The sequence below is a fragment of the Carcharhinus amblyrhynchos genome, chromosome 5, assembly GCF_965287045.1.
Source record: "Carcharhinus amblyrhynchos chromosome 5, sCarAmb.v2.hapA, whole genome shotgun sequence".
Taxonomy (NCBI): Eukaryota; Metazoa; Chordata; class Chondrichthyes; order Carcharhiniformes; family Carcharhinidae; genus Carcharhinus; species Carcharhinus amblyrhynchos.
The window spans coordinates 85,238,574-85,264,252 of NC_137328.1; the positions used below are offsets into that span (position 1 = coordinate 85,238,574).

At 40.3% G+C, this 25,679-nt stretch overlaps 1 protein-coding gene across 3 annotated transcripts in view; it reads left to right on the forward strand.

Moving 5' to 3' along the window:
* arb2a (ARB2 cotranscriptional regulator A) overlaps window positions 1-25,679 on the forward strand; it is a 529,674-nt gene that overhangs the window by 483,033 nt on the left and 20,962 nt on the right. The gene's annotated exons all lie outside the window — the stretch shown is intronic.

Below are 25,679 nucleotides of genomic sequence, written 5' to 3' on the forward strand. Positions count from 1 at the left end.
CCCTATATGTGCATAAATTATTGAAGGTGGCACGGCAGGTTCCAAGGGAAAGGCAAACAAGGTACTGGAATTGATAAATCATAGCATAGAGTGCAAAAGCAACAAGTTATGATGACCCTTGATGAAACACTGGTTCAGCATCAGTTGGAATATTATGTCCAATTCTCGTGTAGATGAGAAATAGGAGAGGTCCAAGAATAGATTCTTCAGGGATGTAGCGGTGCAAAAATGTGAAGAGAAAACATTAGTCCTAATTTATAGAGTCATTGAGGTTTACAGCATGGAAACAGGCCCTTCGGCCCAACTTGTCCATGCTGCCCTTTTTTTCTAAACCCTGAGCTAGTCCCAATTGCCCACATTTGGCCCATATCCCTCTATACCCATCTTACCCATGTAACTGTCTAGTTGCTTTTTAAAAGACAAAACTGTACCCACCTCTACTACTACCTCTGGCAGCTTGTTCCAGACACTCACCATCCTCTGTGTGAAAAAAATTGCCCCTCTGGACGTTTTTGTATTTCTGTCCTCTCACCTTAAACTTCTACTCTCTAGTTTTAGACTCCCCTACCTTTGGGAAAAGATATTGACTACCTTATCTATGCCCCTCATTATTTGATAGACCTCTATAAAATCACCCCTCAGACTCCTACGCTTCAGAGGAAAAGAATCCCAGTCAACCAGTCTCTTCTTATAAATCAAACCATCAAGTCCTGGTAGCATCCTAGTAAATCTTCTCTGCACTCCTTCTACTTTAATAATATCCTTCCTATAATAGGGTGACCAGAGCTGTATGCAATATTCCAAGTGTGGCCTTACCAATGACTCATACAACTTCAACAAGATGTCCCAATTCCTGTATTCAGTGTTCTGACCAATGAAACCAAGCATGCCGAATGCCTTTTTCACCACTCTGTCCACCTGTGACTCCATTTTCAAGGAGTGTGAACATGCACCCCTAGATCTCTTTCTTCTATAACTCTCCCCAAAACCCTACCATTAATTGAGTAAGTCCTGCCTTGTTTAATCTACCAAAATGCATCACCTCACATTTATCTAAATGAAACTCCATGTGTTAGCCCACTAGCCCAATTGATCAAAATCCCGTTGCAACCCTACATAACCTTCTTCACTGTCCACAATGCCAGCAATCTTGGTGTCATCTGCAAACTTACTAACCATTCTTCCTATATTCTCATCCAAATCATTAATATAAAGATTGGTGGAACGGCAAATTGCGCGGAGGGTGTGGAGAGTCTGCAGAAGGATCTAGATAGGCTGGGCGAATGGGCCAGGAACTGGCAAATGGAATTTAATGTTGGCAAGTGCGAGGTGGTCCACTTTGGTAGGAATAATGGTAGGAAGGATTGTTACTTACGTGGAGAAAAACTGCAGCAGGCGACGGTGCAGAGGGACCTCGGGGTCCTTGTGCATGAGTCGCAAAAACCCAGCTTGCAGGTGCAGCAGGTGGTCAGGAAGGCGAATGGGATGCTGGCCTTCATAGCGAGGGGAATTGAATATAAAAGTAGGGAGGTCTTGCTGCGGCTATATAGGGCATTGGTGAGGCCGCAGCTGGAGTACTGTGTGCAGTTTTGGGCGCCGTACTTACGCAAGGATATTTTGGCCTTGGAGGGAGTGCAGAGGAGGTTTACTAGGCTGATGCCGGAGTTGAGGGGGTTGAGCTATGAGGAGAGGCTGAATAGACTGGGCTTGTACTCGTTAGAGTTTAGAAGAATGAGGGGAGATCTCATTGAGACGTATAAGATGACGAATGGGATGGATAGGATAGAGGTGGAGAGACTCTTCCCGCTCAGAAAGGACAGTAGGACTAGGGGGCACAGCCTCAAGATAAAGGGGGGGGGGGGGCGGCTTAGAACGGAGTTGAGGAAGAACTTCTTCACTCAAAGAGTGGTGAATCTCTGGAATTCTCTGCCCGTTGAAGTGGTGGAGGCTACCTCGCTAAATATTTTTAAGACGCGGGTTGATGGGTTTTTGATAAGAGAGGGGATTAAGGGTTATGGGGAGAGGGCGGGAATGTGGAACTGAGCCACGACAGATCAGCCATGATCTTATTGAATGGCGGGGCAGGCTCGAAGGGCCAGATGGCCTACTCCTGCTCCTATTTCTTATGTTCTTATGTTATGATAAGTAACAGTGGACCCAGCACCAATCCCTCAGGCACACCGCTGATCACAGGCCTCCAGTTTCAAAAACCACCCTGTATAATCATGCTTTGGCTTTTGTCATCAAGCTAATTTAGCTACCTCACCCTGGATCCCATGAGATTTAACCTTATGCAACAACCTACCATGCGGTACCTTGTCAAAGGCCTTGCTAAAGTCCAATTAGACAATATCAACTACACAGCCCTCATCTACCTTCTTGGTTGCCCCTTCAAAAAACTCAATCAAATTTTCTGGCTAAGATTAGATAGGTGAGAGTCAAACCAGGCAATCGGCACTATGGAAGGAGCGGAAACCTGATTGGAAGGATTCAGACATCAGGGCGGACATGGATTTGGAAAGTGGCAACACATTCAAGGACTTTGCAGATGAAAGGGATGTTAGAGATGATGTGGTGGCTTGTATGAATTGAGGGTTCCAGCATTTTTGAGAATGGGGTAATGATGGTAGGTTTGAAGGCACATGGGACAGAACCTGAGGAGAGAGAATCATCAACAATATCGACTCACGTGGGAATTAAGAAGGATGTTAGGTGGTCAGGAGTTTAGGGGAAATAAGATTGAGAGCAGGAGGTGGGTATCAAGGACCAGATAAACTCAATCTGGTCTGCTACCAGTTTTCTAACTAGGTCCTACTTTTAAGTTTGGCAGGACCACAGTGTTGTTAGTAATTCTAAGTTTCCGAACCACCAACATTTCTCTCATTGCCTCCCTGTGTCCCCCCTACATATCAGTGTCACAATGTAGCAAAGCATTCTCAGATGTGAAAAAAAGCACAAAAATGTTACTTATATGATTAGTTTCATAACTTTCAAATGGCTGACAAAGATAAAAGCGAAGATAGTAAAATCAGAGTGGTGATTACTTAGTATCTTTTAGTGCTGAGGGGAGATTTTACACACAAAAAAAATGATGTACATTAGCTGAGCTAACTGCACTTACTGGTTGCTAGGAAATGTTTTACAAAAGGTGATGGTCTTATTTCAATACTGTTATCATGTGCTATGATCACCTTTAACTGACAAAAGCCTTGAATGTTCAAAGAAAACCCAAATTATAATAGTTCATTTTCTTGGAGGGCGGAAATGAGCTCAATAAAGTACCACGAAAGAAATGATTTTCATTGATGGTATATTTTTGAAGCTCAGAAGATTCTTTATATTTTTCACTATGGAAACCTCAGTGTTGGTCGGGGACGTGCATGTAGTCGATTCATTTCCGTAAAATAACTTAGAAACACCAGGATTTGGACAAAACTAATTCCACCTAAAAAGAAATCCAAGTACCTCTTTTACTTCTAAAACTAAAAGGAAGCTTACAGTGCATAATTATACTTCACCAGTGTTCTCCAAAATAAATTTGTTCAAAATGATGTATGACTTGCAGAACTTTAACCTTCTTTGGAAAAAATGAACAAAGGGGCAGAAACTTTATTTATTTTTGAGTAACAGAGCATATCATTCAAACAGTATTTTCAGCAACAGCTGAATAACAAAAGTGTAGGGATATAAGTGGTCACTGCAAACCATAAAACAAGTGTGTTTGGATTGGGTGGGAAGATAAAGTTTAAAAAATTTCAAACCCAACAAGCCTTTGAACGCATGCAGTTTTGGCTTTAACAGAGGTCCAACAAGGGCAGGCAACCAATCTGCTTTCAGGAGGCAGGTTTATAATTGAAAACATTTAGGGAGGCTCAATAACTCAATTTTAACAAGATTCACTTTTTAACTTGTGTCAGCCAGATTTTCCTGGCCACAAGAAATCCAATTGATGAAAGGAGGCAAGAATTGCTGGATCCGTAAGGTAGGCGCCCTTGCAATACTATTTATGGCCCAGTAAGAATATAAAACTTTCCTCCAGATCGAACATGTAAACCCAAATGTGACCTGTCCAAAGCCACATCCATCCCACCTCCAAGGTCCCTGATCCATGATTTCCCCCCACATTCTCCAACTCCACTGATCTCCTGATTCTTACAATCTCATGCCAAAACTGCACTCCACAGCATTGTGACTGCCAGCTTCCCCCCCCACCACAACCATGTTCTATACCCAAGCCAGCACTACCTCTCCACAATCTTTACCCCCACCCAGCCCCACAGCTCTCCCACCTGCCAGGTGGACAACCTGTCAATCAGGCTGGAGTCAGGCAGGAAATCTGGACAGAAAATTTACAGCACAACCTACACTAAAATACTTTAGGCTATTCTGATTGTTGGGTTTGTTGTCAGGAAATCATGCCACCTGCCCTCTTCACAGCACTGTGTAACAATGTGCAGCAGCATTGATTTTGACAGAACTACCTCAATTTTTGCATGAATTGTCTTAATACACTTATGGTCCAGATTTTTCATGCTGCACATTAGGAGAATTTAATAGACTTGCATTTAACACAGACAACCAACATGTAGCAGCAGTCAATAAAGCAAACAGTGTGCTTTATTACCAAAGTAGTCGACTATAAGTTAAAGATGGCTATCATACAGTGCAGCTGGTGAGCTCCTTCATGTTTTTTTAAATCTTGCCATATATAAGAACATAAGAAATAGGAGCAGGAGTAGGCCATCTAGCCCTTCGAGCCTGCCCCGCCATTCAATAAGATCATGGCTGATCTGTCGTGGCTCAGTTCCACTTTCCCGCCCTCTCCCCATAACCCTTAATCCCCTCTCTTATCAAGAACCCATCAACCCGCTTCTTAAAAATATTTAGCGAGGCAGCCTCCACCACTTCAACGGGCAGAGAATTCCAGAGATTCACCACCCTTTGAGTGAAGAAGTTCCTCCTCAACTCCGTTCTAAACCGCCTCCCCTTTATCTTGAGGCTGTGCCCCCTAGTCCTACTGTCTTTTTTGAGCGGGAAGAGTCTCTCCACCTCTATCCTATCCATCCCATTCATCATCTTATACGTCTCAATGAGATCTCCCCTCATTCTTCTAAACTCTAACGAGTACAAGCCTAGTTTATTCAGCCTCTCCTCATAGCTCAATCCCCTCAACTCCGGTATCAGCCTAGTAAACCTCCTCTGCACTCCCTCCAGGGCCAAAATATCCTTGCGCAGGTGCGGCGCCCAAAACTGCACACAGTACTCCAGCTGCGGCCTCACCAATGCCCTATACAGCTGCAGCAAGACCTCCCTATTTTTATATTCAATCCCCCTCGCTATGAAGGCCAGCATCCCATTTGCCTTCCTGACCACCTGCAAGCTGGGTTTTTGCGACTCATGCACAAGGACCCCGAGGTCCCTCTGCACCGTCGCCTGCTGCAGTTTTTCGCCATACTTTGGACAGCCTAACATTGCTTCATAATATGAATTAGCTCCCAACACACATTTTTAGCAACATGTCCCATAAATCCAATTCTGTGGCTCCAACACCAGAGGAAGGATGTAATGTGATGTAGTTCTTTAGTAGATCAGCAGGTTCCTGTTTCTCTCATATCTCAGTCCAGTTGTGCTTCTCAATTTGCACTCAGTAGTTTTCCATGCAGACTTCAGTTTTAAAAATCTGACTGCTGGCCTGTATTTCTACATAAGAACATAAGAAATAGGAGCAGGAGTAGGCCATCTAGCCCTTCGAGCCTGCCCCGCCATTCAATAAGATCATGGCTGATCTGTTGTGGCTCAGTTCCACTTTCCCGCCCTCTCCCCATAACCCTTAATCCCCTCTCTTATCAAAAACCCATCAACCAGCTTCTTAAAAATATTTAGCGAGGCAGCCTCCACCACTTCAACGGGCAGTGAATTCCAGAGATTCACCACCCTTTGAGTGAAGAAGTTCCTCCTCAACTCCGTTCTAAACCGCCTCCCCTTTATCTTGAGGCTGTGCCCCCTAGACCTACTGTCTTTTTTGAGCGGGAAGAGTCTCTCCACCTCTATCCTATCCATCCCATTCATCATCTTATACGTCTCAATGAGATCTCCCCTCATTCTTCTAAACTCTAGCGAGTACAAGCCTAGTTTATTCAGCCTCTCCTCATAGCTCAACCCCCTCAACTCCGGTATCAGCCTAGTAAACCTCCTCTGCACTCCCTCCAGGGCCAAAATATCCTTGCGCAGGTGCGGCGCCCAAAACTGCACACAGTACTCCAGCTGCGGCCTCACCAATGCCCTATACAGCTGCAGCAAGACCTCCCTACTTTTATATTCAATCCCCCTCGCTATGAAGGCCAGCATCCCATTCGCCTTCCTGACCACCTGCTGCACCTGCAAGCTGGGTTTTTGCGACTCATGCACAAGGACCCCGAGGTCCCTCTGCACCGTCGCCTGCTGCAGTTTTTCGCCACGTAAGTAATAGTCCTTCCTACCATTCTTCCTACCAAAGTGGACCACCTCACACTTGCCAACATTAAATTCCATTTGCCATTTCCTGGCCCATTCGCCCAGCCTATCTAGATCCTTCTGCAGACGCTCCACACCCTCCGCACAATTTGCCTTTCCCCCAATCTTGGTGTCATCAGCAAATTTCGACACCCTGCACTCGGTTCCCTCCTCCAGATCATCTATATAAATGGTAAATAGCTGAGGCCCCAGCACCGACCCCTGGGGCACCCCACTAGTCACCAACCGCCAATCCGAATAGCACCCATTGACCCCCACTCTCATTCACGATTAGAAAGGAACCAAAGACCTTTCAACAAAGTTGATGTTTTCTGGTTCTTGAGACAGGCTACACATTGCTTATTGTTTTGCGATGTATGAGAAACAATATCAAGATGGGTTGATTAACTTTTTAACTTTTTCTTGTCTCATAGCTTTCCCTAAGTCAGGGCATCATTGATAGCACACATATTACCCTTGCAGCATCCTGCAAAGACTCTGGTCTATGCATGAATAGCAGTGATTTCCACTCCCTTGTGTGTGTTGCATCAAGCTAGCCTGAACCCACTATCTAGGCAACTGCCATCACACTCCCAAACAGTGCAAACTCCCAATCTATATTTACAACAGTCAAAGGTAACTCACAATCTATTTTTGTTGGAAAGTGGCTAAGAGAACTTAAAACATAACATTAGGTGTGAGGAGCATTCCAGTTGTAATTTGGAGTTGAAAATAATTTCTATAATATTTTGGAAATAATCAAAGAGTTTCATATTTCTGAATGTTTTACATAGTGCAGCAGTCGATGTAGACAAGTAGTGAGAAAATACTGTGCCAAGTGTACTTTACTTATCTAAGTGTTATGACTTGTCTTATATTGGCACATAGTTTCAGGTGGGATCTTTTGTTATTGTTTCTAATTCCTGCGTTGGACATGGCATTAATCCTTTATGCCAACTCCTGCTGACACACTGCATCTTGCTTCTGCAGATATTTGGGCCAAGGATAGCTGACCTCTACAGGAGCTGCTCCACAGCTATATTTCTGAAATGAACTGCTCCCTCTGCCATTGATCCAGATGTTAAGCATCAGTGCTGAATTCAGTTTTTGGCAGGCAAATGTGCATTTTCTTTAAATAGCCTCTACAACCCTAGAGGTTGTACAACTACAATAGAGCCAGAAACGCCACATCACCCTGTGAGCTGCGTATACCAGGAACTTACTTGGCATATGAAGGTTGACTCAGCAATTTAGAACCCCACCAAAGAATTGCATTTGTAGGGAATGTATTTTAGGATATTACTGGCATACAGCACATGATTTCTTAAGAATCCCTTCTCTGAGTACTAGATCTGGGAGTCACATCCTTGATACAACTTTGACCTGGACGTTGCATTGAGAATGGCTGAGTGTAAGTAGGTACATAACATGTTGCTAACACTCCCACCCTGGAGCATTGACGTCAGGAAATCCACTTATTATTATGCAGAAACACATTTCTTTATTTGCAAGAGGAAGGTATACCTGTCTTTGCGGACAACTTGCTTTTTATGATCTTTATAACCTCAATTAAAAATAATCTACTTTGTACTTACACCTTACAACAAACAGAAATTGCACTATTTGAAGGTGTTTTTCACAGGAGGGCAGTGCCTTATATGGCATTATAGGGTTGGTGATGCTTGTAGCTGAAATAGTCAACTGCATAGCAGCAGTACTTGAATTTTTTGCTCTCCCACTTAACAAATCTATAGTTGCAAACGCAAGACTAGCTGGCAGCTGCCAGCTCTTACTTCGATGGTAAGAAATTCATCTCCAATCTTGCAGATACTATGTCACTATCTTAATCACTCAAACTTTGTGGAGGGAATTTATTATCTCTGGATAAACACATCAAATGTTACAACTGTAAATCTGTCCTAGTTGTGAAGCGCCTAAAATGTGTTGAAATAGGTGTTAAAATCAACTGTTTGGATATTCAGAGTCATGAAGCTAGGTTCAAATAAAATTAATTGAGCAGAGAAATTGAAATTATGTTAGCATTTTATATCCAAATCGAGGCAATTTCGCAAGCATTTAAAGCACTGTAGCAGATGGACCTGTATTGTGTAAAGCTGATGAGGTAGGACTAGGAAAAAATGGGCCCAAGTTAATTGGGCTAAGAAGTACTAAATTCAATTACAAGCACATCTCATTAAGTTTGTTTCAGTATAAATTTGTGGAAACAAGGAAGTGATTCAGTTCACAACCTAATCCACAAGGTGTCTTGTGCAGCTTATGTGGGAGCTATTGTTGATTTATCTTTGCTAATACACACAATGTTGTTCTACAACAGTCAGGTAGCCACTTGTGCTTTTGAATATGCATCACAAAGTTATTTCAAGTATCTGTTTCACTGCAAGTCTGACTTCATTTTCCTTTTTTCCACAATTATTGCCATTTCCTTTTTGAACCTATAAATCCGTTAGATTCCAGTTTGGTGGCTTTTGACAATTTATTTTACCTCATCCAGCTTGACCCAATTGGTAGCACTCTTGCCTCTGAAATGGAAGTTTGTGTGTTTAAGTCTTATTCTAGGACTTGAGCGTTGAATATAAGTTGAAGGCTGTGCTGCTTTACGGAATGTGATGTTTATGGGAAGATATGTTCCATCTGTTTGTTCAGGTGAACATCAAAAATTCCATGACCCTGTTCCTGGCAGAGGTTCTTCCTTCAGTCAACTGGTCATTGATCTTATTAGTATTAATAAGCCCATGCTGTTTTACCTCAGTCCATAATTTCACTACAATTTAAAACATAGGGTGAATCACTTCGGGAATCCTGAGAGATGTAATAAAGTGTAATAAGGTGGGTGACACAGTGGCACAGTGGTTAGCACTGCTGCTCACAGTGCCAGGGACTCAGGTTCAATTCCTGACTTGGATCACTATCTGTGCGGAGTCTGCATGTTCTCCTTGTGGTCTGCGTGGATTTTCTCCAAAAGACATGCTGGTTAGGTGCATTGGCCATGATAAGTTCTCCCTCAGTGTACCTGAACAGGTGCCGGAGTGTGGGATTTGCACAGTGGCTTCATTGCAGCGTTAATGTGAGCCTACTTTTGACACTAATAAATAAACTTTAAAACTCGGTGCTATATGAATGTAAGTTCTTCCCTTTAATCCAAGTATCCATTCTTTGTGTGACAGTCTAGACAATTAAGCTATTAATCATTGGGAGGCATCACAGACAAGCCTTATATTTACTTAAAATCCATACAATTGCATAGCTCCAGTGATCTGAGTTCAATTCCCGGTTTGAGTCTGTCTATGTGGAGTTTTTATGTTTTGCCCGTGTCTGGGTGGGTTTCCTCCGAGTGCTCCGGTTTCCTCCCTCAGGCCAAAGATGTGCATGTTAGGAGCATTGGCCATGCTAAATTGCCCCTTAGTGTCCCGGGATGTGTAGGTTAGAGGGATTAGTGGGGTAAATATTTGGAGTTATGGAGATAGGACCTAGGTGGGATTGTTGTCAGTGCAGACCCAATGGGCTGAATGGCCTCCTTCTGCATTGTAGTGATTCTGTGATTCTGTCCCATTTAGCATGGTGATAGTACTGCATTAAACAATAACCAATATCTTTAATATGAAAACAGGACTTTGTTTCCACAAGGACTGTGCTCTAGTCACTCCGACCAATATTGTCATGGACAGATACATCAGTGACAGATGGATTGGTGAGAATGAGAACGAGTAGGTTGTTCCCTTACCATCTGCATCAGGCCCAAATTGGCAGATTTGACCTCCTGGATTTGGTTACAGATGGTGCTACTGTATGACTCTCGGTGATGGACATTGAAGTTCCCCACCCAAAGCAGTTTCTGTATCGTTGCTATCCTCACTATTTCTTCCAATGGTGTTCAACATGGAGGAGGACTGATTCATCAGTTGAGGACGTTGGTTAATGGTAATGAGCAGGAGATTTCCTCAGCCATGTTTGACATGATGCCTTAACATTTTATGGGGTCTGGAGCCAATGTTGAGGATCTCCGGGGCAACTCCCTCCTAACTGTGTATCACTGTGCCACTACCTCAGGTGAGTCAATCATGCCAATGGGATGGAGGTGTCTGCAATATTGACTGTAAAGTATAGTTCAGTGAGTATGCCTATGTCAGGCTGTTGGTTCGGTAGCCTGTGGGACAACTCTCCCAGTTTTAGTACAAACCTGCCAGATGTAAGTCCACGATTACAGCAACCTTCTGAGGCTTCATGTACAGAACCTCCTAGTTCCACCAGCTAGAAGGACAAAGACAACATGGGAACAAGAACAACTGCAAATGTTTCTCTGAGTCACACATCGTCCTGACCTAATTATATTTGCTATTCCTTGACCATTGTTGGGTCAGAATCTGAGAACTCCCTGTGTAGCAACACGTGGTGAGACGGGGAGAGGGGGCTAGCTACATAACGTGGGACTGCAGTAGTTCAAGAACTTGGCTCAACACCGCCAATTTTTCAAGGATAATTAGGGGTGGACAATAAAGGTTGGCCTTCCCAGCAATGCCAAATTCCTTGAACAAATGAACAGAAAGACTGATTCTCAAAAAATATTTTCTAACAATGTCAAGGTGGTTTGTTTGTGATTATGAATGTCAGCTTGATCATGTGGATTTTACTAGAAATAACATCCATGTTGGCATCTGATGAACAAAATCAAATCCAAAGCAGAAATAAATATACTATAAATAATTAAAATTCTTGCATCCAGTTTATTTCCACTGCGTCACACTTTTCTATTCCATATTTTAGGGCATTGTTCCATTGGGCCATCAGACGCACAGAAGGTGAAGCTTTATTGCCTTAAAAGGGCACTTACCTCTTATTACCATCAAATATTTGATTACATTAACTAAATGAATTAAATCAGTTTGATTCAATCAGTAACTAATGGTAAAATGACTGAGCAGCAGAAAACTGATCAAATCATTCTCATTTTTAAACTGCCAATGTTTTTCAAACTAACAGTGAAATCATTCAGACGTTTTGTTTTAAATTTGACCCACTAGGTTGATTTTTCTTTCCCTACTTGTCAACAGAAATTTGTCCGTTCAAATTCTAATCCAGAGACTTGAAGACATAAACTCGGTTATTGCTTTAGTGCAGTAATGAAGGGACTGCTATATTGTTGTGGGCAGCCTCTGTCTTGAGATGTTAAACTGAAGTCTATCTTCAATCTCAGATGGATGTGAAACATCCAGTGGCACTATTTGAAGAAGAGCAGGGCTGTTCTCCTGGGATATTTTGGCAAATTTAGATCTCTTAATGTGTCTTTGTGTCAATTATTTTTTATCAGTTTTATTTTTCTCCAACTCTTATAGCCATCAGTGGATTTCACAAAAATATACCCAATGTAAGATTCATGGGACTAGAATCACTGCTTATGTGGAAAATATGGCCAGCAACACAGAGTAGTTATAGAGTCATAAAGGTCATAGAATCACAGAGATTTACACCATGGAAACAGGTCCTTCGGCCCAATTTTCCCAGACTGCCCTTTTTTAACCCCTAAGCTAGTCCCAATTGCCTGCGTTTGGCCCATATTCCTCTATACCTATCTTAACCATGTAACTGTCGAAATGGTTTTTAAAAAACAAGATTGTACCCACCTCTACTACCATCTCTGGCAGCTTGTCCCAGACCCTTACCACCCTGTGTGTGAAAAAATTGCCCCTTTGGACCATTTTGTATCTCTCCCCTTCAAATGATCTTTTTCCATATAATTATATGTACTGAGAAGAAGGGAAGTATCATCAAAGGAATGACATCTAGGTCATGTGCATGAGGGATGCTCTGATTCCACCAGTACTCAGTCAACTGCTTCTACATACAAACGTGGCTGAACTTTGCTTTGGCATATGATTGGTGCACGTAGAGTCTCCAAATCCCATGCTATGCTGTGACAGAGATAAAATAGAACGGACCATTACAGTGAAAAAGGGTTACTTTCAGAGCATGCCATGAGAAGGCATACCAGGTACATCACCATTCCTTCACAGTTGCTGGGTCAAAGTCCTGGAATTCCCTCTCTACAGCACTGTGTGTGCAGCTGCATTCCGTGGATTGCCGCAGTTCAAGAAGGCAGCTTACCCCCTCCTCCTCAAGGGCAATTACGGATGGACAATAAATTTTGTCCTTGTCAGCAACACTTACATCAGATGAATGTATAAAAAAAGGGTAATCAACTGCCAGCATAGCATGATTAGTACATCTCCTAACCACCAACTGTATTTGCAAGTATTGTCGCACCTACCTGGGAATGGCTGTGGGAAGTTTCTTCCTAGGGCCTAAATCAAAAGAATCAGGTGCTGCTTCATATGCTAGAAGGATTCTTGCTGCTAACTATACATAAGGCTAGAACAGCAAGTGAGAGAACCTGTCAGCTGTGACCTCTAACCTGCATATGGCGTTTTCATTTGCTTCGCTTTCTTCCTGTCACTTCTTTCCTCTACTCCATCAGCTTTTAAAAAAATATCTGTGTTGAAATACTATATTATTTTTAACTGCTTTCAATTTTTTTGTCACCTAGTGTTACATCCTGTTTAATTGTTCCCATTTCTTTAAATTTCACATACACACTTTCTCCTCCCAATATTCTAAGCAAAGTTTTTATTTCAAGAGGGAAACATTCTTTGTTATAATTGCTGTGGGCCATAGGTATGTATCTGAAAGATACAGATAAGAATGTATATCAAATTGATAGCTAATGGCTTCAACTTTTGAAGTTTATCTGAAGTGGAGTGATGTAATTATTTATATTTTAATCACATGCACATGTCCTCTTTGATGGCCCAGTAAAGATAAATCATTTAAAATAATATGCGACTTTTAGTGTATGAGATTAAAAAATAAAACCTGCATTTACTGTATCAACAATTCTTGATGAACATTCTTTTCTGTCCTGAGAATCTGGCTATTGTTAAGCTGCTAACATTTATTTGTATAAGATTATTTTGCAACTATATAAACGAAGAATATGTAGCATGACCACTACATTAAAGCTTTCACAAGCAATGAAATAAGCAGAGATATCTGAATAATAGATAAACAACAAAGTTGGGTCAGCTTGCTAAATAAACATTCCATAATTGAAGTGCATGTTGTGAAAATCTAAACCTACTCGAGATACTATTATTAGATTCGTTTAAATTGGTCTTGCACACATCACTATGTTGACACATAGGACAAAATTAATACCAGCATTAACATTTGATCAAATCTTGAAAGACTGAAACTATAGCAGATCTGCCAATGATGATTTTCTATATATTGGAAGTGCCTTGTCCTGGATGTTCTGGAATCCTAATGTTAGCGCCAGTTGAGAGTAAGTCCAAAACCTGAAATTGAATAAAGCATTCTTCATCTTTCTCCGATGTAAATTCAAGATACCTACACTCTCTGAAAAATTAGGGTCTAATAATATGTTTACATTCATTACAACAATATTGCATAATAATGCTGATTTATTTCTAAGCCTAGATCAAACTTTACGCAGTGAATTCAGTGACATTAAATGTCATGAGCAATAGCTTGTATTATGGCATTGTAACTATAAAAGAATTGAAAGAAAACTTTTAAGCGCTTAAGGCAGTTACCTCACCTTAACCGCACAATATGCTAGTGAAATTCTAACTTGTTTGCAAAAACAAACTTATTTTTCTCTCTTGCTTTCTTTATTAATTATCAAATCATTTGCTATTTTGTTATCTAGAGCTGGCTGTAGCTAGATGGAAAATAATATCTGAAATGTTGTAAATACATTTGAAACATGAGAGCATCATATCTTCTAATAACAAGAGTTAAAGTTGAATAGTGTTTAGACATAATGGGCGGGATTTTACAACCTCGCTCGTTCCAAAACCGTAAAATCTCGCTCGAGGTCAATAGACCTTGCCTATGTTCTGCTCCTCGCCTGCCCCAATTTCCATCGTGGGCGGGGTGGTAAACTTCCGGTTGCTAAGTTTGCAGGGCAGTAAAAATTTTCTACTGATTAAATCGGTGTCCTCGTTTTTGACAAATAAACTTTTGAACTCTAGATTTATACAACTTGCACTAAATAGTTGCAACATAGCTATTGTGCGGTTTTCCACTTTGTAGGTTTTAAATATTCTCAGTATGATGTTGCATATCCCCATATGGCCAGTTACCTCTGTTGGCATAACAGTGTGTGGATCAGATTATTGCCAACAACAAATGGTTTGATACCTGTTTAACACAGTAAGAAGTCTCACAATCGGGTTAAAGTCCAACAGGTTTATTTGGTAGCAAACACCACTAGCTTTCAGAGCGCTGCTCCTTCGTTGATACCTGTTTCAGTAGAGGTGGATTTAGAGCCTTCTTTCTTGCCTTTACCTGTTGTACAAATCATGGCAATTTGCTGAGGTTCATTGGATAATCATCAAGGACCTGTCTTCAGGCAGAGAGCTGAAGAAAAAGAAGATCCTTTCTATAGTTGTTTCTAAATTACAATCAGATGATGGAGAAAGAGGTGAATAAATTATCAAGCATTTATATTGTGTAACAGCAACATGTTTTAGTTGACAACAACAGTTCCATTTACTTCTGGTCAAAAAGGTGTATAAATAATCCAGTCTGTGCCTTTATTGTTGCTTCATGGTGCCATACCATTTGCAGATGAATTAGGCAATTTTGAGTTTGGGTGGACTTTGCCTATACGGTGGGAACAGCGCCTTTGTAACCATCCCTAAATCCTTGCCAAGTGGTTTTGCTTGCTTTTAACCAACAAGTTGGAAGTGCTAAATCATTTTTCTGAGCGATGCACTGGCACCAGAGCTTTCAAGTTTATTAGGAGTGTAGGATGAGCGACACAAGATAAGCATGTTATGCACCGTGCCCAAATTTACTTTCCATTGGTTTCAGTGAAAGAAAAAGTGGGTGATGGGTATAACAGTCAATCAAATTGATGTCACCCATTTTACACTTTTATAGATTTATATTAATATGCTTTAACCTTGATTGGTCAAATAACTACTGTGATTAAATCATTGCCAACATATATTTCTGGAAAAGCCAACTGATTATTTCAACAATTTTGATTAAAATATATTTTCTACGTACAATTTATATTAGGACCTTTTCAATGCAATTTTTCAACTATGTGTTGCTTCAGTGTAGAAAACAGACAAGCTTCTGTTTTGATTGTGCAAACTCTTTATAAGCAACATTAAAAAAGAATGGGGTGGGGAGGGTGTAGGGCACGAAGAAGTAGAATAATCTGTGAAAGTGTTTAATTTGAGAATGTGAGAAGGTTAAATGACAGAAGCATGAACCAATTCAGAGATACGATGAGAAAAATCGTAGTAATTAAGGCATAGAGAAATAAAAAGTAGAAATAAATTCATACTCTTTAGATACATCAGCCATATAATGGACAGGATTTTCCATTTTCAGTCAGGACCCCAACATTAGCATTTAATCCTGTTCCTTACCCTGTGCCATATTGGAAAAAGCAGCCAAAATTTAATTTTTGCTGGGTTGGTCAGTTAGTGGATAGAGGGTGCACTCGCCATCCAATTAAGGATTATGGACAAGCTCTCAAAGCTGCAAAGCCAATGTGACACTGAAAGAGTTGCAGCCTGCAATTACATTGTGCAAAATTGACCTAAGATGTCCTGTCCACAAAACAAGACAAATCCAATCTGGCCAATTTACTGCCCTGTCAAACTATTCCCAAGCAGCAGCAAAGTAATGGAATATGTCATCAACAGTGCTATTAAATGATACTTACATAGCAATAACCTGCTCTTCGATGTTCAGTTTGGGTTCTGCCAGGACAACCTGGCTCCAGATCTCATTACAGCCTTGATGTAAACATGGACTAACAAGCTAAATTCCAAAGGTGAAGTGAGAGTAACAATCCATAACATCAATCAGCATTTGATGCAGCGTGGCATCAAGGAGCCCTGGCTGGAGTCACACTTATCAAAAGGGAGATAGTTGTCCTTACTGAAGGTTAAACATCTCAGCTCCAGGACATCATTGCAGCAGCTCTTCAGGGCTCAGTTATCTCCAGCTGCTTCATCTATTACCTTCCTTCCATCATAAAGTCAGAAGTAGGAGTGTTCATGATGATTGTGCAATGTTCAAAACCATTTGTGATTCCTCAGATACTAAAGCAGTGTCTGCATGGATCAAGACCTGGACAACATTCCAGTTTGGGCTGATGAGTGTCACCTAAGTGACAGGCAATTACCTTCTCCAGTAAGACAGAATCTAACCATCTCCACTTGACATTCAATGCCATGGCAATCACTAAATTTTTCACCGCTAACATCCTGGGGACCATTGACAGGAAACCTAACAGAGGCTACAAGAGCTGGTCAGAGGCTGGGAATTCTGTGATTTCCTGACATCCTGTAGCCTGTCCTACAAGACAAAAGTCAGGAGTGTGGTGGAGTACTGTCTGTTTGCCTGGATAAGTGCAGCTCCAACAATACCGAAAAAGCTCGACACCATCCAAGACAAAGCAGCCAACATGATTGGCACTCCATTCACCACCTTAAATATGCACTCCCTCCACTAACAGGAGCAGCAGTGGATGTGCCTTTTTTTTTAAACTAGTAAAATCGTTATCTTTAACCAGACAAATTACTGATGAAATCACATAATGAATATTGAATGTGATTTTAGCGTGTGCTAAGACATTAATGTATTGATAGATGGTTCAGCAAAACAGCCACAAGGATATTTGAGACCCTAAAATCAGAGAAAAGAAAACTGAGGGAAGATAAATTTAAGATGGCTGTTGATTTTGGACATGCAGAAGCTGGATTACAAGAAACTTTGTTCTCCTTAAAGCAGCGGATGTACAGAAGTAGTTAATGCTATCTCTGTTCAACCACTTTGAAAATGATTTAGATAAATATTTGGTTGGGAACAAGATGCCAAGTTATAGAAACCAATGAACTGAGAAGATTGAATCCTCCACAGATCACAGTTTCATGAGGGAAGAGGGCAGCATTGAAAAGCACAACAGTGGAGATGGATGAATATTCTGCAGTTCTGCAAATCATTTTTGGGGATCAGGAAATATGTATTGAAAACTTTTCCCTCCAGGGAGTCAATGGGTTGAGTATGATTCATAGTGGCTATCTGATTCAAGTGTGTAACTTAAGACCCAAGCAAAAACTAAAACAAACAAATTCAGTGAAATTAACAAATATTTTACATGCAAACTACAGTGCATTATTTCAAATCACTTACTCTACATTTGTAGTATTCTTGTTGATCATTACTATCAAGCAATTTGTACTGACATGAATTGCTTACACATCTTGTTGTAACTTTCCTGATGCCGAAGATACATAGTGGAACACCATCAGCTCCAAGAAAATCCCCAGCTGGCATGTCTGAGAATATACATTAGCAAATTGAAGTTACTTGTCAATAAATTTCAAATTTTAATGACTGTCCATCAAGCCAGCCATGATGAAGAGATTCTTTTTAGCTAAATGGATATAATTTACCTGTCAATAAGCAAAGCATGTTAGCTGTTGTAATGTTAATATTCCATGAGATAACCTTTGTAACAAGAGCTAGAGCTGTATTCTATGGCATCACCCAGCAGACTTGGAGGCAAGGAGGGTATTTAATCGGGTGGGATGATGAGGCAATTCCAGCGAGGAATTAAAAATGGAAAACCACCTAAGTTAAATCAAATGAAGCAAGACAAGGAAAATGTAAAACGAAGCTGTTCTACAGGGAAGTGTTCACATCAGAGCTGAACTGGAAGATTTAATGCACAAGATTCAAGATGAGTATATAACTCTGGACACGCATGATAAGCTGAAGCGTTCAGTGAACTAAGCTGTTCAGGATCTGAACAAACAAATTTTTAGAGACAATGTAAAGATATCAGGAGGAAATAATGACCATCAATTTCACAGTTGGCAAATCAAAGCGGGAGTTGGAAAACTGAGCCAGATGTGCAACATGGTAGAAAAGGCATGCAGAAAGATTGCAACCCTGAAAGACTCCTTGAAAAATCAAAATGTAGCCATGGAAAAAGAGAGCTAAAAAAGACATTGAATATTCAGAAAAAGTTGCATTGGAACTATCAATAGCAACAAAATGATGCACTGAAACCTGGCAAGAGGCCAACAAGAAAATGAACAGTTGAAGAAACAACTGATTATCATTCAAGATCAAGTGCAAAAGGAATGCATAGCCATTCAGCAACATGAAGAACTGAAGACTGAGTTAAACAGTAGAGTGGAAGTGCAGCAGAAGAAGCTTGAGACAACTCTAAGCAAGGTTGACAAAGAAAAGGAAAACCTGTTGAAAGACCTTTGCAAGGTAAAGGAAGCCCTCAGGTCGAAGTTTATTTCATTAGAAAATTCTAGAGGGAAGCAAAATGAATTTAAAGTCACTGAGCAACTGAAGAACTGGTTTTCAGAGCAATCTCAGAAATGTTTCACACTCCAGGTGCAAACCAAAAGCTATGAGAAATAGACTAAAGAGCTGAAGAAGCAGTTGAATGAAAACAAGGAGGCATTGAAAGGAAAAGCTGTAAAACTTTCCGAACGGCAGACAGAAGAAAAGTTGGAAATTAGATCAGAAAGTGTAAATCTGACATGGAAGCACAAGGAACTAGAAGACGAAAATGCACTGGATGTACTGAGAACCATTGAGCGAAATGAAAAGATTTGTAAGCTTGCATAATGGTTTGAAAATAAAACAGCAAACAAATACTTGGCCGAGAGTATGAAAAAAGTGGGAGTTAAGGAAATGTATAATCCAGCAAGAACGTGGCAGGCATCATGGAAAAATAAAATTCTGAATCAATTCTAGGAATGATTGGAGTGTACACTCTCTTTGAAGGCAGACAAGTTGTTAATAAAAGGAAACAAAACTTGAAGGAGAGCAAAAACTGAATAAAATGGAGGTAACCAAGTTCCAGAAACACAGGGTATTATTACTATTTCTCCAAAAGGGACGGACGGAGATGTAGAAGAACTGTCAAGCCTCAAGATTGTCTTGATTGATTAAGTCAGAGACTTGAGAAGGGATAGCAAGTAAATATTGATTTTTAATACTTTGTTGGAATTGAGAAAACTTTTCTTTGGAGAAGAAAGGCGAATGTTGTATTATGTACCTCATGCCATTGTAATACAAAGGTACTCAGTAGTTCAAAGATTAATATTTGGCTAGACAATGGCAGCACCCACAGTATGAAGTATTTCAACCATGAAGTACATGGTTGAAAGAACAATCTGGAGACAGCATGCATGAAGCAGTCCCATGCATAGCAATACCTGGGATCTGTAAATAGTTAAATATTAACAATAGATGGTTCATGTTTAAACATAGAAGTCTCAAGATCTCATCATTGAGACTCAACAAACCAATAAGCCAATATGGCGATCGGTGGTGGGACCATAATACAGTATCGGCAACCGGGACCCTGTCGTCGCCAGATAATTTGTGAAATTCAGTCTTACTACTGAAGCTGATCACATTAAAAGATGTATCTAAACCTCTTTCAAATTAATTTTTAAGTCATTGGCAAGTCTCACAGGTGAGTAATGCATTTTGGATAATCGTGGTCAACACAACCAATGTTTTCTGCCTTATACTGGCTCTATGTGAAACTCAACATTATGGGGTTCACTGTTTCCTTTTTCAGAAAGTATGATCCCCGACTTGCTGTTGTATATTTTTCTGCAGCCTGTTAGTATCATTTTTAAATGCTTAAAACATTACCTCCCCATTGCTTTAATGTAAAAAAGAAAATAATTGTTATAGTTGGACATATTCAAACTCTCCACAAGGTCTGTATTCATCTTGTCCTTTGATACTGTCATTTTTATCTGTCTCACCGCACTGCCTCCCTTTGCTGAGCTGCCATTTTCTAATGTATTGCTGTTTTACTTGTATGATTGCTGCTGAGACAATCTTAGACCTGGCTGCCATTCTTTCAGTTACAGAGAAAAGGACTGTCTCTGGTGCCTACTTTTCAGAAAAAGTTGATTCATGTGTAAATTATCAGTTAGCCTTTATTTGTTCGGTCTGTGGAGAGTACACACACAGATAAAAGGCTCAGAGGGTCAGGGCTTAGTAGATGCATGTTTCTCTCGTGGCCAGAATGACAGTGTTAGTATTGTTGTCAAAGATTATCACAGAGACTAGAAGGCCTCATCATTATGTACTTGCTGTTAGATCTTTTTGCAGACAATATCATTGTAGGAAAACTGAACAAATGATACTGCATATTTAGTATCCTAACAATAAAGTAGAATATTATTACTAATTGGAATGATTTTTGAAACTTTTTTCCCATGGCTTGAGGACTGATTGCTGCTAGGGAATTTTCCCTCATTACCAGCTTCTCCTATTCCCATGGTGCTTCTCACTGCAATATTATGGCCTTCAGTTAAGGGAGCGCAAGAACTTCAATGCAAACTTCAGTGTTGGCTTGCCATTCAGGATCTCACTTGTGGTGAGAAATGGGATAACACTATTTTAAATTTTGTACTTTGATAGAAAATGTAATTGAAAGATTTGCAGTGCTTTACCTTCTGAATCCTCAGTGTAGTAACATTTAACCAAAATTACATGTTGATAGAAAATGTACCTATTTCAACAGGAAACAATCTTGTCCATTGTATTTGATCAGATAGATAAGATTGGGGCTAAATGAGAGCAATGCGAGCACTGAGTTGGGCAGTGCCAAGTTCCTTGCTACACATCCATTTTTGCCAAATTATGCCTCTGTGGAGGACCCTATGTTAAGTTTCTACATTAAAGCTGCTTTATAAATGCAAGTTACTTTGTTTACCAAATCTTGCTAAACTTTTGTTAAGTTTTTCAATGGCTTGTTCAGTTGTCGTAGATCTCATGATAACAATTTTTGGCCATTTTGACTGTGCATCAATTATGACTAAAAACCCTCAAACGGACCAGCAAAATCTACATGTAATCATTGCCATGGCATTTTAGGCACTCCCAAGGGGTGTAAAGGAGACAAGGGTCGTGTATTTCTTATTCATGCACATAATTTACACTATCCTGTTTTTTCTTCAATTTGAGCATGCAGACCTGCTCCTCAAGAATAACTATGTGCTAATTGCTTTATCTGGAATGTACAAGGATGCCCTTCCTGGAGTTGTTCAAGAACTCTTCCAAGTAGACTAGAAAGAATGATCAATTGGATTCCCCATAATAGACACTCACCTTGGATGGTCAACTCAAGCTTTTTTCTACACAGTTTCAAATCAGGATGTGTACAATGCGTTCCAGCTATTGTTCTTTTCAATACCATCTTCATCACCTTTCCCATCATGGAATCATTTCTGGTATGACTTTGAGCTTGAGGAGCTGTCACTGCCAAATGATCTATGAGCAGAAAATAAAGAATATTAGCAAAACTAGTTGACAGTATCTGCTCAATAGGTAAAGGTAAATGCAATAAAGCATTAACATGACACTCTGATTGAAAGTACAATATATTATAAGAGTGTGCAGATAAGTTCAGTGACTATCATTGTAATCGGCTAGCAACTGACGAAGATATGCCTTTATACTGCCCAAAAATAAGTTAGGTCGTTAATCAGTCAATAATGAGAAATGGCATCCATATATCAATACTTCTTTTTCTAGCTCAGCATAATCATATTCTGCATTAGTCAGAGTACGTGAAGCAGGAGCTACTGGTCATTCATTTCCCAAAGGCATAATTTGTGAAACAACCACCCTTACTCCGTAAGATGATGTGTCACAAGCAAACAGTAATGATAGCTTTGGGTTAAAATGAACCAATATTTCAGATTTCTGCAAAGCCTCTTTGACATTCTTGTGTGCTTTCTCACATTCTGTTGTCCAGCCCCATGACTGCTTCATATAGTAAACCGTGCAATGATTTTAATAATGTTGCTTCATTAGGAACAAATTTGCCATAATAATTTACTAATTCTAGAAAGGATCTCAATTGCGTCGCAATGTCAGGCCTGTGCTCTAAAATACCTTCCACCTTTTTAAGTGTTTTGTGTAAGCATTTACTATCAATTATATGACCCAACTGACATCTGGAAAAAGTGACACTTTTCTTTCATGATACACAGACCATATGACTGAAGATGTTCCAGTGTTGCTTCTAAATTATTCAAGTGCTCATGATCAGCAGGCCCAGAAATTAACATATCATTCTGGTAACATTGTACACCAAAGAGACCACATAAATTCTGATCTGTAGATCTTTGAAATAGGACTGGTGCTGATGTTATTCCAAAAGGTAATCTTTGATAATGAGAAAGATCTTTATGAATAATGATGGTAAACAATGATTGAGATTCAATGGCTACATTCACTCTGTAAATATGCTTCTGAAGGATCAATCTTGCTGAATTTCTGCCCACCTGATAACGCAGCAAATAAATCTTCATTTAAAGGAAGCAGGTATTGATCAGCACACAACGCTGGATTAATGGTTATAATAAAACCACCAAAGATACAAACTGAACCATTGGTTTTCATGACAGGGTACGATGGGGGTTAGCCCAATTACTTATTATAACCAACATTTACACACCACAGTGTTAACAAGTCACAGAATTTCTTCTTCATTCTTGGAACGAATTGCATGTGGCATTGCTCTTGCTTTGAGACTTTTTGGATGAGTATTAGGCTTTATCGAGTTTCACTTGTACTCCCTTCATTGAGCCAAGTGTTTCTTCAAATACACACTTGTATTTACCCAAAAGATGCTGTAAGTCTATTTTGGCATCAACCAATTTGTTGACAGCACTCCAGTTAAATCTTCTCCAACCATGTTCTCCCAGATAGAGTTGGAAAATTACCACAGACCACGTGGAGAGGCAATTCCGCTGTTTGTCCATTCAACTCTACGTTCAAAAAGACAGTAGGACTAGGGGGCACAGCCTCAAGATAAAAGGGGGGCGGTTTAGAACGGAGTTGAGGAGGAACTTCTTCACTCAAAGGGTGGTGAATCTCTGGAATTCTATGCCCGTTGAAGTGGTGGAGGCTGCCTCGCTAAATATTTTTAAGACGCGGGTTGATGGGTTTTTGATAAGAGAGGGGATTAAGGGTTATGGGGAGAAAGCGGGAAAGTGGAACTGAGCAGCGACAGATCAGCCATGATCTTATTGAATGGCGGGGCAGGCTCAAAGGGCTAGATGGCCTACTCCTGCTCCTATTTCTTATGTTCTTATGTTCTTATGTTAACTATGATGTAACCTTTTAAAGGCACAATCTCTTCTGTATATGTCCTTAAAATCACTTCAGCTTGTTTAAAAGGAAGATGCTCCAGCTTTTGTTGACATTTGGTCTTGGGAATTAAAGATACAGCAGCACCAGTAACAACCTCCAACCTAATAGGTTGTCCACTTAACTTCAGAACCACCCAGAATCTATGTGATTTACCCTGTATGGATAAGACGTTCAGTTGGAGCTCTTCATCATATTTTTGGACATTCTCTTCTTCACAGTCATTATTCTTTTCTTCCATGTTGTAAATTATTTTTATAGAAAGCAACTTGTTCTTGGAGAAACACAGATTCTTCTTCTGAATATTCTTCTCAGGAAGCTGTGTGCAATGTGACCCACTTTGCCACAACTCTTGCATTGACCATCCTTACTTAAGCATTCACTCGCTGAAGGCCCATTTTGACACATTTATGTCATGCTTGTTGCTGTTTTGATTTCATATGGGCAGCTTCTAACTTGTGGACCTTCATTCCTGCACCAAATTATGCAGTCTCTTTAGCAGTCTGTCCCATCAACAGTGATTTCTACTGCCTTTCTTTAAAATCAAAGCATGTCCAGTTAGCAATCTTCTTTAAACACCCTCATTTCAGAGATCACAAACTAGACCGTCTTGAAGAGTATCTTCATGATTCACAAATGTGGTGCCAGCCTTTTTAAGGTTGCAACAAACTGAGCAATACTTTCACCTTCACTTGATTCATTTGGTGGGACCTAAACTGTTCCATAATGATCAGTGGCCTTGGAGGATCTCAAGGATCTTTGTCAAGTCATTGTAACTTTTAATTCCTAGCTTTGCAGGGTGAATCATGGTCCAAAGCAAATTGAAGGTTTTACTTCCTATTGTGGCTGGTATGAGCAACTTGATTGCAATTTTATTTGCTTGTACAAAGTACTGAAAACACTTGGCATAGGAACTCCATGATTCATTTTCTTCATTGAATGGGCCCATGGAGTCTAAATGACCTGCCATTTTTCTTGCAGGCACTAGCAACTTGGATTGCTCAATAATTTTTTTGTTACTGTAGAATCATAGAATCGCTAAAGTACTGAAAGACACCATTCAACATATTGAGCCTGCACCAACAACAATCCCGCCCAGGCCCTATCCCCCTAATCCCACATATTTACCACACTAATCTCCCTGACACTAAGGAGCAATTTAGTGTGGCTAATCAACCTAACCCACACACCTTTGGATTGTACTCCCCTTTTTACCCCAGAGACTGTTAACTTGATGTTTTCTTTTCAAGCCACCTAGCCATACAGCAAAGCATCCCTTCTTTTCAAATGTACCAACTACTACCTGGAATCTCACCCTTTTCTGATCAGAGAAATTCCTTTTCAAACCACACAGAGAGCTGCCAGCCTTATTCAACTGTGTGGTGAGTCTCCTGTTCAATGACTACACACTGCTATATGTACGTGGACCCTGCAACTTAGAGTCCACCCAATACTTTGTTCCGGTAAGAGACCCAATTTTTTTTTTGTAGTTGGACTTCCTTAACTGGCACTTCAGTCTTTATTGTTGGTTTTCCTCAGCCTTCTAATAATCAAAGTGCAATATTTTCTTGTCCTACTTAGGATCTTTTTTTGATGTTCTTGATTAAACGAAATCTTGACTTGTCACCAATTTTCTTTTGGTAATGTCCTAACCGTGTTAGAGGTTGTGGGTTTTACGCAAAAAGCACAGATGTGGTTTGCACACATAGATTCAAACAAACAACAAGATTTATCGTAAGAGCTGTCACCTGTACAGAGTAGAAACTGAAACTAAACAAAAGCCTCTGAAACACTCCCATGCCATCACCGTAGAAGTATGTGACCAGCTCTTAAAGCAGTCATGAAACCACTTAAATGTATAACAAAGACATTGTAAGAGAACAGGGTGCAACAGTGCCCTGGGTTCAGTGGTAAGG